General features: G+C 34.0%; 2 protein-coding genes across 2 annotated transcripts in view; one reads left to right on the top strand and one right to left on the bottom strand.

Moving 5' to 3' along the window:
* LOC142354569 (uncharacterized) overlaps positions 1-7833 on the bottom strand; it is a 63244-nt gene extending 55411 nt beyond the window's left edge. Inside the window, exon 1 of the mRNA XM_075406892.1 lies at positions 7576-7833. The gene's annotated coding sequence lies outside the window, so the exon portion shown is untranslated. The remainder of the gene's footprint in view (positions 1-7575) is intronic.
* Positions 1-17093, top strand: part of LOC142354486 (uncharacterized) — a 161701-nt gene that overhangs the window by 92022 nt on the left and 52586 nt on the right. The window lies entirely within an intron of this gene.

The raw sequence follows: 17093 nt of genomic DNA on the forward strand, positions 1-17093 counted from the left end.
TGCTGTTTTTCCGTTTGCTATTTCGTATGTTTGTTTTTTTCTCTGCCCAGATTTCAAAATATAGTTGCACCTCCTTTTTTCCCGGTTATGTCTTCGTATTCTTGTTGATTATTTTCACAAGTTTTCCATTGACTTCAGTCCGACTACCGATCTTTGCTGGAACACGATTAATGATCTTGAAACTAGGGATACGCTGGGGCTCGATCCTTGTTCTGTCATTCGACTGTATTTTGATCTTATATCTACGCCGCACGTCCATAGTGTGCCAGTTAATCATCATTTTTTTTTACTATTGAAGGTGGTCGAGAGTACTTTTACAAGTGTTTAGCGGGCACTGCCGTTTTTTGTGTATTAGATCTATTGCAGATTGTATGTTGTGTTTTATTGCCCAACTAATATACCCATTGGCTAGTTTAATCTGCAGTTCTTTAATCATTTGCATGTTTGCCTCTTTATGGAGCTTTTGGACCCTGTAACATCTTGGTTTTCGTAGGCAAATCCTAAGGGCTCTATTTTAGACGTTCTGTATTTTATTAATGATTGCTTGAGGTTGGTACATCCAGCAGGCATTAGAATACAAAAAGTGGTTGGAACGAAGTTTTATATACCAAAAGGAGACTTTCTTCGCTATTGGTACGCCTTTTATTTTTAGGTTGAGTTGAGGCTCTTTCTTTGATGGGTTTTTGAAGATTATGTACTGGGTTTTATTAGGATATATTTTTGATTTTCAAGAGGTCACACCAGTCTATGAGGCTATTCAATGATGATTCCAGATTGTTTTGAATTAATTGTGTTAAGCGAGATCTGTAGTACAAGGCAAAATTGTCAGCAATCTGTGAGATCGGTGCCTTTAATTCTGGCAATCGGCTAACGTATATAAGAAAGAGAATGGGAGCAATTACGCTGCATTGGGGCACTCCGGCTGTCGGGCAAAAGCTGGAACTTACGGTGGAATTTATCTTTACGTATACATTCCTTTGTTACAAAAATGAATTTGTCCACTTAATAATTGGGATCTTTAGCTCAATTGAATATAATTTGTGGATCAAGTCCAGACGCCATACAGCATCAAACGCTTTTTCAACATCCAAGCAGACTAAATCAACCATTTACGACCACTGAAAAGCTTCACTAACGTGCTGAGTGAGTTTGATAAGGTTGTTTGTGGTACAGCGACGATTCCTGTATGCGCTCTGAGTTTCGCCAAAAACATTTAGACTTTCGCAGTGTTCTAAGACAATGTTTTTCACAACAGTTTCACACACTTTGGCGAGGCAATTTGTAAGACTAATGGGTCGATAATTTTCAGCCTTTGAGCAGTCTTTGTCTTGCTTTGGTATCATTTTTATCTGCGATTCCTTCCAATTTACTGGAACATACGAGTTGTTAATTGAGCTAGAAATTAGAAGGCAGGCTAGGGCTTTAACATTTCTTGGTAACTCTATGAGTAGTTTGTAGCAGATTTTATCAGGACCTGGGCATGACTTTCTCGATTCTCTCAAAATTTCTTCAAAGTCCTTTGTTGTGATCACAACACAAAGCTGCTCGGTATCTACAACTGTGCCCAGAATCGCTTTAGTTTGATTTTCAATTTTCTCGCAGTGTTTAGCAATTCCTGATGAAACTGGTGTGTGATCTTTCATGTCATATCTCCACTTATTAGTAATAACAGCGCTTATTTGCTCTGTCACCATCCTCCGGCTAATTCCTTGGGACCCTAAAATATGAATATGTCTCTTCAACGAACGATTCAGGTTTTGAAGGCCTATTAAATGATGAAATTTTTGTATTTCTTTTTAAAAGAATTTATTTAAACCCGGTTGGAGTACAATTACTAGTAAGGGTTGAGATTTGATTTAATTATAAAAGAATGGCGGATAATTCGTTACGGAAAATTATGATCGATGAGTGGCCATAAGTGAATGATTTCATTTTGGATACACTAATACGTATCTTCGTCTTATCAAGTAACATTAAGTAATGTACGATTAATTTAAAGCCCGACAGAAATTCCCATAGAACTTGAAACCCCTCAATTGATCAATCTTGAAAAAGGTAACTATTTTTATTTCCCAAATTAACTTATCAATTTTTCCATTTTTGATCATCTCTTATATGTCCCGTTGGACTGTTGGCTTAAAGTGACACTCTTTTGAGGCAATAAGAGATCTAAAGGAACCTCAGAAAAAAAAACAATGAACAAAAACTATCACTGTCAAAGCTGATTAACTATTTAAACATAAACACATTGAGGGATTTCACTTCACAAACGACCATTTTTGTCAAGGAGCATCGAAACTTTGAAAAAATCCCTTTTGCGCATTAAAAAACATTAAGAAACTCATTTTAAGTATTAAAATAACTTTTTTGCAGTGATTAAATGTTTTATAAACTCAACAAAACAAAATTTTTATAAAAGTATTGAAAGAGAAAAACCGCGATCTTTTCAGGGAGGCAAACTGCTGATATCAAACTGATGAAAACTTTTACTGCTCTAAATGATCTTGAGTTTTTATGATTATTACTTTTACACATTTTTGCTTAAAAAATCGCCAAAATTTATTAAAAGTATTGAAAGAGAAAAACCGCGATCTTTTCAGGGAGGCAAACGGCTCTCTGATAAACTGATAAAAACGTTTACTGCTCTCAAGGATCTTGAGTTTTTCTGATTATTACTTTTACACAGTTTTGCTTCAAATATCGCCGACTTGATTATCTTAAGCGAGATGTTTTTCTTACTTGAACATTGCGTTCAGGTACAACTCACAATAATGCCTATTGACAGATCGCTGGAAAAATTTAGGTAACTCAGATACATGCAGTTCATAAATACTTAGCAAACCATGTTTTTTCAGAAATTGCAAAGGATTGATCTCGCTTCTTCGTGAAAGAGATAAGCTTTAGAAGTTTCTTTTTCTTTTGATAAATACTCGAGAACGAGAGTCGAGAACGAGCAGCAACCTTATATAAGGATGCCATATTGTATAAAAGATTTGTCATTTTGGTGTTAGTACAGAATAATTTCTCTGAAGCTTTGAAACTATCCCACATTGGGTTCCTAATTTTTTGTAATGTTTTCAACTTGAAAAACAAAAGACAGGTCACAGGATGTCAAGTTTTGTTTGCTTAGACACCAAATAAAATCTTGTTAAGTAGTGTTTTGAAACATACTATTCATTTCATGGTTTTTTAAGATGAGTTTTCCATTAATATATTTTGCAACTTTGCTCGGTCTTTGTTAACATCAGCGTCATTTGTGTGTCACTTTTTAAGCCCTCATTACTTTAAACCAACCTTATTCCTTTCCGATTATTTCAGTACCAATTATTTGAGAAACTAATTTTTAACACGTTTCCCTTGTCAACCCGAAAGTCAATTTCAGTCAACAACCAGAATTAAGCATAATAAGGAGCAAACGTTTCAAATTTTGATCTATTTCACTCTTATACTAACTGTCGTAATCAAGTTTTTCAACTGAACTCTCCAGTCAAATAGATAATCAGTTTGAGTTTTCTTTTTTTCATCAATTAATCGCCTATTTCAAGAAATGATGTGTGCTCTCTCAATGGAAAAGTCATTATCTGCTCGTCTTTCTTACTCATTATGATAACAGTTATGTTCAAATTTTTCTCAAAATAGAAAAATGTTAGTAGTTAAAAGTAAACAATTGCTAGAATGGAAAACAAAATCAAGAAAGAACTAATGGCAAGCCAGTTTCTCGCAAGTTAAAGAAGAATTAAAGTAACTCATTGCAAATAGACTCAGATAGTCAAACAACCTCTCAAAGTTTGGAGTGTAAATGTTTTGTTCATGATAACAAAACTAGCACAATCTTCTGAGCAGCATGAAGAGGTACAAAAATGATTTAATTCCCAATGAAGCAAATCGACATTTTTCGTAAACAGAATACTACAAATGTGCAATATTTTAAGAAGTTTTTCAGAATAGAGGAGCTCAAAAATGAACAAAAGTGCAGTTCATATATTGCTCATTCATACATGCGCGATATTTCGAAAATTTCCCGATTTTAGCCTGCTGATGATACATTTAAATAAATACTCAAAATATTTAGCAAACACACACTAAACACGCGTGAGTTTGGACACTGCAACAGGAACATGTTTCTACGCTTCCTTACCAAAACTCTAAAAATTTCTGATTTTTTATAGTGTGATGAAAACTCACACAATTTTTTTGTGTAAAAAATGTGTCTCGCGTGATTTCATACGAGAAAATTTTCATCATTAAATTAAAAAAAATCACACAATTTCTTGTATGAATGAGCGTATAATGAAAAGCAATTTTTGAAGGACTTTTTTTCGCGAGCTCTTTTACTAGTTGTTGTATTGAAAAATCATAAAATGAACATAAAAGTAATATTTTTTCTGAACGCTTATTCAGGTTGGTTTAATTGTTGAAACCCAGATAAAATTATTTAAATAATCCAAATTGAATGTACCTAAATTTTACGGAAAAATTGGCCAATCAGGTCAATTCAATGTTTGAAAAACGACTGAATTATATCATCACTACTTCTAATCAACATTCATTAAAGTACTTCCCAAAACATTATCAGTCCTATCCAATCTGTTCCCGTACCTAACTTTCACATTAATTCAGTACTGAATCAGGAAGTTTTCAGAAACGATTCAATACGGATTCAGAGATTGTTCATGTGACATTTTGCTCTGATATTCTCCGATTCGGACTCTGATATTTTGCTGATTGAGACTCTGAAGGAAAGCTGCTACATCTGACCGAAATGTAGGCTGCTCCGGAGGAATTTGGCAGAACTTAAAGTTCGAATAATGGAATGCATAATGCTACACAAGCTTTTTTATAAGAGATCACCCGACCGGAAATTTAGAGTTTGTTTAGAAATATCCTTAACTTAAATGCTTCGGCCTAAAAAAAGATGAAATACCACAAGACAAAATTGATGGAAGTTTTCGAAAATTTGATATAAAATGGTAAATTTGATATAATATTTTAGTTCGAGTTTTATATTCAATTTTGAAATCGGTGATGCATTTTTTGACTAAAAATAGGTTGAGAGTTTAACCAGGTGTTCGCGCGTTGATTCAATGCTCAAAAGTCACACCATAAAGTCTGGCTCCAGACAATAATAATAAGGCAAATTTCTGCGGTTTTCAACCCGGCTTAGATTCAGCTGGTTGCATCGAACTTCGTTAGCCGTCAGTTGCGAGCTCATTTTTCATCGTTTTCTTCGCTGATGTTCATTTGGCCTTCTCGTTCGATATTGATGCCTGACTTGGGGTTTGCAAGTAACAACTCAAATGTTGTTTTCGCCATTTTTCTAATTCTTTTAAATAAGAAGTTGAAAAATTAAAAATGGGTGGGTTTTTTAGTTGCGTCGACTTGTGGCTTCAACGCTGACACAAGATCTGTGTTTTAAATTGTTTTAGTCCTTTAAAGATTTGCGATAGCTGAACGTTCATTCGAATGCCAAAAACTCATTCGATTGCCAAAACTGATTATATAAATCGGGGTCAAAAAGTACAGTGATGGTTTATTACTTCTCGCAACTCTTAAAAAATATAATATTGAACAACTAGGCGTGAAAAAAATTGCGGTGAAATCACGTTATACTAAAAAATAATCATAGAGTTAACAGGTTAAAAATTCACTAGAAATCTTATTTGTTTTTTGTATGTTTTTCAGTTGCTTCCTTGCCATCGGATCAAAACTTTTCATCAGGTTAGGTGCATCAGAATAGATTTTTTATTTCATAAGTTAAGTTCATCTTCGGCTGTTTCAAGATGGACACAAAAACTTTGAAATCGGTATCACTTTTCTAAATTATTCCTTTTATTGGAATTAAACTTTTGGTTCGTAAAAGTTGATTTTTAATTTGGAAGATTTATATAGTTTAAGAAAAATATGCATTTTTCTAAATAACAAATTGTATTTCCTCCAATTTAAAAAATCAGATTTTGTAAACCAAAATTACAATTCCAATAAAGGAAAAGCTTAGCAAAATTGATATCAATTTGAATACGAATAATTGATTTTCTGTCATTATTTGAAACTGTAGTCTGTTTTCGGGTGAATTATTTATTGTCTACAGCAAAATTTAAAAAAACTCTGACACACTCAATTAGATTTTTCAAATTTAATCTATGATTAAATTAAATGTTCAATTTCAAATTCACTAAGATTTAGAAATTTTGCCAATAAATTAGTAAAGCAAAGTTTTTGTAAACATTACCAATTTGGCCTATATAGTAAAATTTGTATTTTATAAATTAGAAAAACAAAAAAGAAGATAAAAGGGCGTGTAAAAACTCATTAAATGTGTTAACTCATCAAAAACGTGAAACCTAAAAATACTACTTTTTCTGCAAAATTTTTCCTTTAATTCATTTACGATAAATATTAGTACAAATAATAAACAACCAAAAAATCATGCTCACTTTTATCATTTCGGGATTTATTTATAACGGGGGCAGAAATTCTTCGAACAGGCAATAATGCTGGCGATAACCATGATGAAAACAAAATAAATTTTAGTGCGAAAAACGGCATTGAGTTAGGGTGCGCGTAGACCTGTTATCGAGGACTGATGTAAAAAAAACAGAAAGGACAGAGAAATTAAAATGTTTAAGGAGGCAATTTCAAACTAAAATCTTTCATATATGAAAATTAATTTTAAATGAACTCAATACAAAAACCTGCGAGCCAAGTTTATGCATGGCAATTCCAATTAATTTTTTAGCCTAAATTTATTTGCAACAAAGAGATGCAACAATAAAAATGACCTTGCAAAATTGTTGTACGCACAAGTATCTGCTTCAGGAAAACCTTGTTTTGTTTAGGTTTTTGCTTTTATTCCTTTTCTTGTCTCTATCAGCTTTTCAAATCCAATGACCAAATTGAATTTTTTTAAAAAAAAATTGAATAGAAAGGTATTAAGTATAAATCAATAGGCTATATTTATATTATATAAGGTTATTTTTTGTAAACTTAATATAAAGATTGAAATTAACATTAAAAAATATTTAAAATTTTAGATTTTGAATTGTTTTAATTTATTTTGCTTTTAATTTCAGTGGGTAAAGTTTTCGAGATTTAATATAATATCTTGAAAAGCTTTTTAGTAGAGGGAAGACAAAAAATTAATAGCATGCTATAAGAGCTCTCAGCCGTTTTTTTTATCGTTTTTGGACGTTTCTAGATTTGCCGTTTTTCTAACGCGACTAACTCTAAAAAGTGCAAATCTTAATGTCGAAAAGCAACTCTTGACAAGGCTTAAATTTAGACTTTTAGGTCACTGCCAGGACTTGCATTTCTATATGCAGGTCTTTGCCATGACTTGTGTTTCATCTTGCATGTCTCGGACAAGACTTCCATTTAGGCTGACCATTGTGAAAAGCGTAATTATGATAGCTCTGAATCAGTACTGGTAGCAGATTTGCAGTTAGTCTTGCCCAATATACTGATATTGACTTTGATTTAGATCAGGGAGCACGTTCTAAGAATTATTTTTTTTTGTCTAAATTTGTGTAAGTTCAACTTATGCACGCGGTCATTGCTATAAAAATGCAAACTACTTACGTTGTCCAATATTTTTGCTGCAGTCCATTCTTTCTAAAAATTTATTTAATAAATTGAATTGAAGAAAATACCTATCTGTAAATTCACAAATAGACACACTCAAACAAAAGACTTCAAATTGTCGGTTATTAATGGGAGGGAATAAGTTTGTGTGTTTAAAAGGAGAAATCGCTTTTAAACTTCAGAGCCAAACTTGGTTAGCTTTGTTTGCACTGACATATGTTGCAAAAATTGTAATGGTTTGTACACAAATTATAGAACAATATTAACGCTAAAAAATGTAAAATATAAAAAAACGAAATTGCTCAAGTTATGAAAAAATCTGTCGGCATGTTATTTAAAAACTTACAAGGAAAAACTGCAACCTATTTGCAAAACTAAAACGAGCTCGAAGTATGAACGAAATTATATATCTGCTGTAAAAATTTAACAACCGAATTTGGATAATTCGAGAAATGCTAATAATTCGAATTTGTCAAAAACATGCGAAACTGATTCTTTTCAAATTTAAGAAAATTTATGAAGGAAGTTTTAAAGCTTAAAAGTCGAAATTGCAATAAACTGTAAAACATTACAAATCTACACCATTCTTAAGTTATTGTGCAAATTTTCGGCGGATAAGATTCGAACTTGATTTATGGCAGGTAATATCGGAAACATAAAAACCGATCTAATCAAGCGAGGGTCGTGAACAAAACGAGTTATTCAGCCAAAACTGGGTTTGGGTTTAGGAAAAATAATAAATTTATAACTTATCCGCCAGGTGGGTCGGATTAGATATTAGTACGGGTTCAGATTAACAACTCTTTCCAAAGGACACAAACAGATATTTGGGTTGGAGAAAAGGGTTTAATTTGGAGTCAGATCAAAGAGGTAGTCTAAAACCGTGTTTATGATATGATTTAGAGTCTAGCCGACATGTTTAAAACACGGTTTTAGAAATACAAGACGCACGATATTTCATAGTCGAATAATCAAAGTCGCTAACTCGATTTAAATACAGGCATTTAGCGAAAATTGATGGACTTTTGTGAATTTAGTTCACAAGGCAATGTAAAACATAGACTTTTTAAAAAGGTTTAGTACACAGGGGTTAAGTTAAAAGAAGGCAGCTTGTCAATATGTCTTCGAATATCAAGGTCTATGACCCATCAATCCGCAATTTTTCAACTGAATAATTAAACTCATGAGCGATTGCAAACACTTCTTTAAGAAAAAGTAACGCTTAAATATCCAAAACAAAAACCACGAACTATAAGTTTGTTTGTCTTTTTGTTTTAGAGAACAATGGACCTCTTGCCCGCTTGAACTCTACTAATTATCCACAAAATTGGGATAGCGCTTCTTAGTTTTTATAGTTATCATCAATACATGTGAGTCTGCGCATAGTGTTCCAAACCGGTATACAAAATCTGAAGGCTGTATTACAGATGCGTATGTAAAGATTACGTGACTCTGCTTGAAGTCACTGAGAACTTCTGGCCGCTCCAGATATTCTGTCAGAATTTCGAAGTGACTTCTGCAGAGTCAATTAACCATGCTTAAAACACGAAAAGCGCACGTTTTAAAATGACAGAAGTCAATGGAAGTCAACTTCTTGCTAAGCAGCAACTTCTGGCACTGCAGATTTTCGGCATTTTATATTATGCACGTGAGTGTTTTAACAACAGTTATGTAATGCTCTGAAATACTATTATCAAAGCCGATAACCAATAAAACTAAAACGAGCGCAATGGGTTTTGTTTATAAGTACGATCACTGAAAATTATGTTATGCACTTTCTTAGTGATAAGGCTTAAGTGGTTAAGAAAATGAGGCAATACTTGCAGCATAAATTGTTCATTTCACTATTTACTCAGTTACATCCTGCAATAATGTGTTGGGGGGGGGGGGGTCGGGACTAAATTAAGGACATTACGGGCGAGCGATCCGAAAGACGTGCGTACGATGGAACCCTATCGCAGTTGCTCAATCCGAGCAGTAGGATATTAACCTTTGGGTAACTTCAATGCTCCAAACTATATTAGCAATCTTGAGTTGCTGGTCGACAGGCGTCCGCCATTTAGATCTGGGGTTCAGATCAGGTATATAATCTTTACGCCAAAGCGCCCAAATTGCATTTGCGTAGGACTGCACATGGGCGTTACGCTTACGATGATCGAATTCCTCAATGCCGACGATTGACGGAATTCCTGTTGCTTGATTACCAAATAGAAAATGATTGGGTGTTATTGCACCTAGATCAGACGAGTCGGCGGTTACGAGCGTTAATGGACGTGCGTTCATTGCGTATTCAACGAGGCAAAAGGTATTGTTCAAAACCTCATTTGTGAGGCGACGTGTACCGAAGATGATATAAATTATTCTCTCAAAACCTTGGTGTGGCGCACTGAGACCTTTAAACCTCCACTTAAAGCCCTTATGCGCACGTTCCGTGGCGATGTTGAGCGTGTTCCTTTTTTCAATACAATCACTCAGTTCTTTGTTCAAACCAATTCAAAGGTCTTGAAGTGCTTCTCGGCAGGCGTCTGCCAATTAGATCTACGTTTCACAGCCGGTATACATACTCTTTGAGTCAACCTGACCAATTTGGATTGGCATTGCATTGCTCGCGATCGAACCATTTACGGTGATCAAACTAGTCAATTCCAACGTTTGACAAAATTCGAGGTGCTTTTTTTAAAGTTTAAAATTATTGAGTGTTATTCGCTTAGGTTGAACGGATTTGAACTTAAAAGCATTTACGTGCGTGAATTAAATGCGTGTTCAACAAGTGAAAAACCTGTACCGAGGACGGTATGAATTGCACTTTTAAGAGAACACATCCAACTCTCCTAGATGCCTCGTCCACTTTATTCCTTCATAAGCAAGCTTCCCGGCAATGTTCGTCAAATTCGATTGTTAACTACGTTAACGAAGTTCTTTCTTGGTACCGACAAAATTCGTACCATTATCGACCAGATCATAGTACGTTTTAACCATCGGGAGACGATATGCTCCTCTGCCATTTCGCAGCAACTGCTATCTGTGGATGGGAGGACTTCAACATGGAAAGCACCAGTGGTAAAAAGAAGTGGCCAGAAATCACAATCTTTTCCGACAAACGGATACATAAACGGTCTAATGTAATCAACATCGGTGTTGGTAAAGTGAGGAGATTGATATGCAATTTTCTGATTTGGAGGCTCCGCAATGAGTGGTTGAACGGTTTTCGGGCTGAACGTCCTTAAAAAAACAGTCCCATTCAATCGAGCGTAGTGAGGTACAATTTTCGAGGACGCCATAACTTTCGGGTCTTTCCCATGAAAGCCCCCCCGCATAGTGGTCAGATAACCTATAGCCCCCCTGGTAATTATACCATAATGGGTGGCAATAGTTTCATGGGGGCAATATTTGGAAAGACCCCGTTCTTGTAAATCAGCAAATGTTCAAAGATTTTTTGTCGATTTTCTCATGAATATTCCGCAGAAACAAATTAAGGAGCTATGACGCGCATCCAGCTTTATGGGATGCTTAGTATCAAAATCGATTTCCACTAGCCGTACCATTGGTGTCAACCACAAGGACATATGAAGCATTGATGCACAAAAAATGGTGAAAACAGCAATGCGGCTACGCTTTTTGATGGATTACCGTTAAAAGATACTGCATGAACAAAATACTGTAGATAAAGTTTGGTTTCGTCAAGTTCAACAGTTTCCGTTATGATGCCGTCGACGGTGCAGTTACTTCCAGGAGATGGTAAACGACAGATGATGTGGAGTAAACGACGGCTACAGATGATGTGGAGTTATCGCCTTTTTGGTAGCATCGCCAGACTTGATTTTATCAATGACTTTGGTGTTTGGCAAGACGGAGAAACTAACTTCTTGGCAACAAAAACAATGTTGATGCCGGAGTCATTATTGGACTTCTCTTTTAATTTTCATTTTCATCGGGAATTACGAAATTTCAACTGCTGTGCGAACTGAAAATTAAGTTCTATTGTTAGACCAGTATAAAATATTTTTCAAAAATAAAATGTACAGCAAATGCACGTTACAGCTTATGCAAACAGCATGAGTTAAATGAAATACGAGAAAGAAAATTATCACCTAGAAAAAAATTTTTATATAATTTTTATCGATTGCAACGTAAACAAAGAATTAAATGGTACAATTTTTATCCAAGTAGCTTTAGTTTGTAACAACAATCACTATGAATAATAAGTTAAGTAGGAATGGAAAATTACATCTTACTAACAAGGACATTATGTGACGCGATACTCTACACTTTTTTTTATTTTTAAAGGTAACAATGAAATTTCCACTGCTCTGCCTTCTAAAAATTAAACATAGACCAGTGTGAAAAAGGGGTTTTTGATTTTTTTATAAGGTGTTTAATTTTGTGTTGAAAAAAGGAAGCTGTTCAAAAAAAGGCAAGGATAACAGGAAGAAGAAAAATTGCGGGAAAGGAAAAAAAACGTTTTAAATTGTTTCAATATTTTGTTTGTCATAAAATTGTTTAAACTTGTTTTTAAGAGAATATAACAAATTTCACAACTTTGCTCACAAGAAAAACAAAATGGTATGTTCTTTATAAAATTTTAAAAAATAATACCATCTAAAATCATCATTTTGAAATCCATGTAATCATAGGACAAAAAACTGGAAACAGAATGTTACTTGTTCGTTTTTTATGGGCTCATATATTTTTAGTCACTCTTTGTTACCACTTCAAGTGTTAAAATTAATTAGAAACTGTTAATTCAATTTTTTCGCATACAATCAAAACAGAAAATGTCAAGAATTTCTGGAAACCGAAACATAAATTGAACAGAAACCGCTAAAACATAAATGGGAAAACTTTAGTTGCTTCCCTTGTCCTTCAACTCCAAAACTTTTCTTTTAAAAGTACCTTATAAATCCTTCCTGTGATTTTTGAATACCCGCTACTGAATCCAATTGAGCATCTGAGAGACTCCTGATGTACACAAAAACTATAGAAAACAGTTTTCTGTTCATCGTTGTTCTTTTCTCTGGTTCATTTTAAAAAACTAATTTTTGAGCTAATTAGAGTTTTTAATTTGTCTACAATTTGATTCAGCGAAAGCAGTATCTGAAGTTCATTGTAAATTTTGTTGGTGTGAGAAAAAATCAACCAATTTTTCAAAAAAAAATAATTTTTTTCAAATTCCGAGTGCACTTTCACTTAAACCACGCCCCATTTCAAAACCATTATTTCAAGGATTTCTACAGTATTATCAATTAGGGGAACCTTTGAATGGAATATATATATATATATATATATATATATATATATATATATATATATTCGGGAAGGAAGTGACATAATGAGAAAATTGCTTGTATATTCTTTGTTCTTTTGATTATTCTTGATGCGTCACCTGACCTTCTAATCTCAATCCTCAAATAGCCAAAGTTTTTTAAATGAAAAAGTGAACAACTCGCAAAAATATTTCTGCATTGATTAAAAAACTGACATCAAAATACTTACTAGAAATTTTTTGGAAAAAAAAGAGTTTTATAATCAATTAAAAGGAGTAATATTTTGTCCAAGTTACGTCCCAGTTGCCAGAGGTTTTAAAATGACAATTACTAAAGTTTTAATTCAACGGTCAATCAAAATCATAACTAGAGAAGCTTAAGCCTTCGAGGAAAGAATGAACAGCTGTTTTTGTTTTTCAACGCACCATAAACTTGAGATGGTCTTCTATTCAACTCACAGGAATTTAGAAAAATCGTTTCAAAGTTTTTGATTCAAATAAGAACAAAAAGAAATTTTCTGTAGTGAAATGGGAATAGCTTTTTTTTTATTACCAACACTTCTTTTTTCAAAACGAAGTTCTTCAAGTACTTAAGTGTTCCGTTCAACAGTTAATTGACCTGATCAAATATCGAAGCTCTCAAATAACGTCAAAGAGCAATTCGAGAGAAAAGTTATTGCTTCTCATCACTGCTGCGTTATTCTTGACTGATGTTTGGCCGATTTTTCTCCAACTGATCCCAGGTCGAGGTGGCCAGACCGAAGTGACCCCTGATCAGACGAGTTTCGAGCGCACACATGTTCCCGGTGCGCTCGAATTACATGGTCTGGAAAAGGCTTCGAGCGCACTTTTGTCTGGACAATGGTCTGGAACTTGCCTGATCAGAGGCCACTTTGTTCTGGGACGGTCTGATCAGAGGTCACTTTGGTCTGGGACGGTCTGATCAGAGGCAGTTTCAAGCGCACACTAGTCTGATCAGAGGCCGATTCGAGCGCACACTAGTCTGACCAGAGACCAATTCGAGCGCGAGCGAAATTTTTTTCAATTTTTTTTTATTTTCTTACTGACTTTGGTTGTCTCGGGTAAGAGACAACAATAAAACAGCATTCTGATCGGAACTTCATCTGAAAATCTGCTGGGTTTGATCAGAACCAAGGGGTCCAGCTGATAACAAATGCCGGTCCCCTCAAGAAAAGATTTTGAATCAAAGTAGATCAAGACGTTTTTATGCAGAGCTTTCTAAGTTCATTTTTTCCGTTAAAAGCATAAAAAAATGGCATACTCAGTAATTTTTTGATCATTTTTTTCGATTTACTTTCATTAACAATACTTTCAGGATTGTTTTTTTTGTTAGTTGAATATAAGATTGATAAAATGATAGATGAAATGAATATATTATAACGATATTGAGAGATTTGTTCATGTTCAAAATCATTCTCTGATCAGAGGTGATTTCGAGCGCACTTTAGTCTGGGACAAAATTTCGAGCGCACTTTAGTCTGGACAATGGTCTGGAACTCGTCTGGACAATGGTCTGGAACTTGTCTGATCAGGGGTCACTTCGGTCTGGAACTCGTCTGGTCAGAGGCGGCTTCGAGCGCACTTCGAGCGCACAATGATCTTCGAGCGCATACTCGTCTGATCAGATGTCACTTCGGTCTGGGACGGTCTGATCAGAGGTCCCACTTGTCTGGGACGGTCTGATCAGAGGTGATTTCGAGCGCGACCTCAACCTGGGATCCAAAAGTTACCCAAAATGACCAAAAGAACACACCAATTTCCAGTAGCTAGTTAGTTGCTTCCAGAGTCAGCTTTTGAGTTAGAAAAGATAAAAATCTTCATCCTTTTCTCTTTTATTTGCACCGTAAACAAAGAACAGAACGAAAAGGCTGTGATTGATTTCCTTTAAATTGTACTCAACATTGAATCGAAATATTCAAAAAGAGAACCGTAAATAAAATAAAACTGGAAAATTACTTCGTGCCAACAAGAACAATGTTGTACAGATTATTCGACTCTAAACTTTATTTCTTTTTCATAACAATGGCGTTTCAACTGATGAGCCTTCTGAAATGAAAGTGTAGACCAGTATACACTAATTTTCACTAATTTAAGTATACAGCAAGTGCAGGTTAGAGCTGAAGCAAACAGTGAATTAATTAATATACATGAAAATAAGTTTATCAGTTAGAAAAATTAAAAAATTCTTTATAAATCTTCATCAAATAGCAATAATGAGAAAGAAGAAAAACAATTGATTGAATTGCTTTAATTAGAGCAGAAAATATAAATATGCGATTGGAGAAAGAATAAATTGAGTTAAACTGGAAACTTAATTCTTTGCAACAAAGACGATGCTGGACACATTATTGGACTCTAGTTTTTTTTCAAATTTATTGATAACAATGATTTTTTAGCTTTTGTGCCTTCTGAAATTTAAGTTTAGACAACTATACACTAACTTTGAAGTATTAAGTATAGGCAATTGCAGGTCACATCTCAAGCAAACAGCATGAGTTAGCTGATATACATGAAAGTAAAATCATCTGTTAGAAAACTAAAAAAACTCATTTTGAGTTTTTAATCGATTTGCAACGCAAACATTACTAAAAAGAGAAAAATCGTTGGTTGAGATGCTTTAATTTGAACGAAAATTCAGAAAATACAATCTAGTAATCAGTTCAGTAAAACTGAAAATTTACTCATTGCCAATAAAGACAATGCTGATTACATTATTCGACTCAACTTTTTTTCAATTTTATCGGTATTTTTGAAAATTCAATTGATGTGTCTTCTAAAAACTAAATTTAGACCAGTTTCCTCTAATTCTCAAATTTTATGTATAGAACGAATTCAGGTTACACCTCAAACAAACAGCATGGTTTAAACGATACACATGATAATAAGTTCATCACGAAGAAAGATAAAAAATCTTGTAAATTTTTTTTTATCGATTTGCAACCTAAAAAAATAAAAGAAAGAAAAATTATTGTTTCATCGGCTTTATATTTTAGAAAAATCAAAAGTGAGCAAACTAGAAAAATCATTTCAATTACGGAACCTGCAATTAGCTTCTTAACAAAAAGACAAATTTAACATACTATTCAGCTTTTTTTAGTTCATTTGGATCTTTTACTAAAAACTTTTATGGTGCTCTTATTGAATTGGTGATCTTTTTAGGTATCTGTGAATATCTTTTTTTTGTGCCAACAAATTGCCACCCAATTCGATTTTTATAGATAAAAATTTAACGAGAGTGCTGAATTGCCTTTAGGGTAAAAAAACAATTCATGGTTGCTTCGGAAATTGCTTCATTTTTGTCTTCGAAAAAGGGAAGTTCTTAAGAATTTTTTGTCTCCGAACAAAGAGAGTTTTTGAAAAAGTTGAGCACAGCCTCGAGCTAGCCTCCCTGTTCAGATAAAATTTCGTATTTAAATATATACATTTGAGCGTTTATCTCAAAACCTTCCAACGCCAATTTTTTTACTTTGTGGATTTTGTTTTCCTCCTCTTGATCGAAATTTGTGTTGTTTTTCATTTCAATATTATTTTCTGAATTGTATTTGACAATTAAATTTTCTTCTTTTTAACAAAGAAAGCCGTTCCGAACTTAAGGAAACGTCACATCGAAACAAAAAAGTATAGGAGCATTGCTTGCCAGTCTGTTGCCAGTCTGGTGGCCGAACTGACTTACCAGGCAGAAAAACTTTGCATTCACCCTAGTTCTTAGAATAATTGACGGACTATATAAGAAAAACTGGACCTTTTCCGTTTCTGTCCCTCCCGCAGTTTGACAATGCCCCCCGTTAAGGAACACGTGTCATTACAGTAAATCATTATGTAAAAACATGACACGTTTATTGCGGGGTTAAAAATAATATGCAACCACTAAGCGGGGGCAAAAAACGGAAAAGATCCAAATTTTTTAAATTTTGTTACTTATGGGACAGTTAGTGTAGTTTTGTTGATCTATAGAATAATTAAACGACTTGGTCTGTGCAGCAATAACCTCAGATATTAATGATACTGTGGACCAGCTTTTTTTCAAAGTTATCGGATCAAAGTTTTTTGATCTTTTTAAAGTATTTCGCATTTTCAATGTATGAGTAATCTTCACCCACTCATTTTGGTTCTACATAGATTAAGGCAAAGGTTCTCAAGTGATTTTTGTGTTTTGAATGCATTGATAATTTTTCTTTGATATAGAACCTGAGCTGTTGCTTATTTTTCATGCAAGAGAGTGAAAAACAAT

Source organism: Convolutriloba macropyga, chromosome 15 (genome assembly GCF_964194025.1).
Source record: "Convolutriloba macropyga chromosome 15, txConMacr16.3, whole genome shotgun sequence".
NCBI classification, from domain to species: Eukaryota; Metazoa; Xenacoelomorpha; order Acoela; family Convolutidae; genus Convolutriloba; species Convolutriloba macropyga.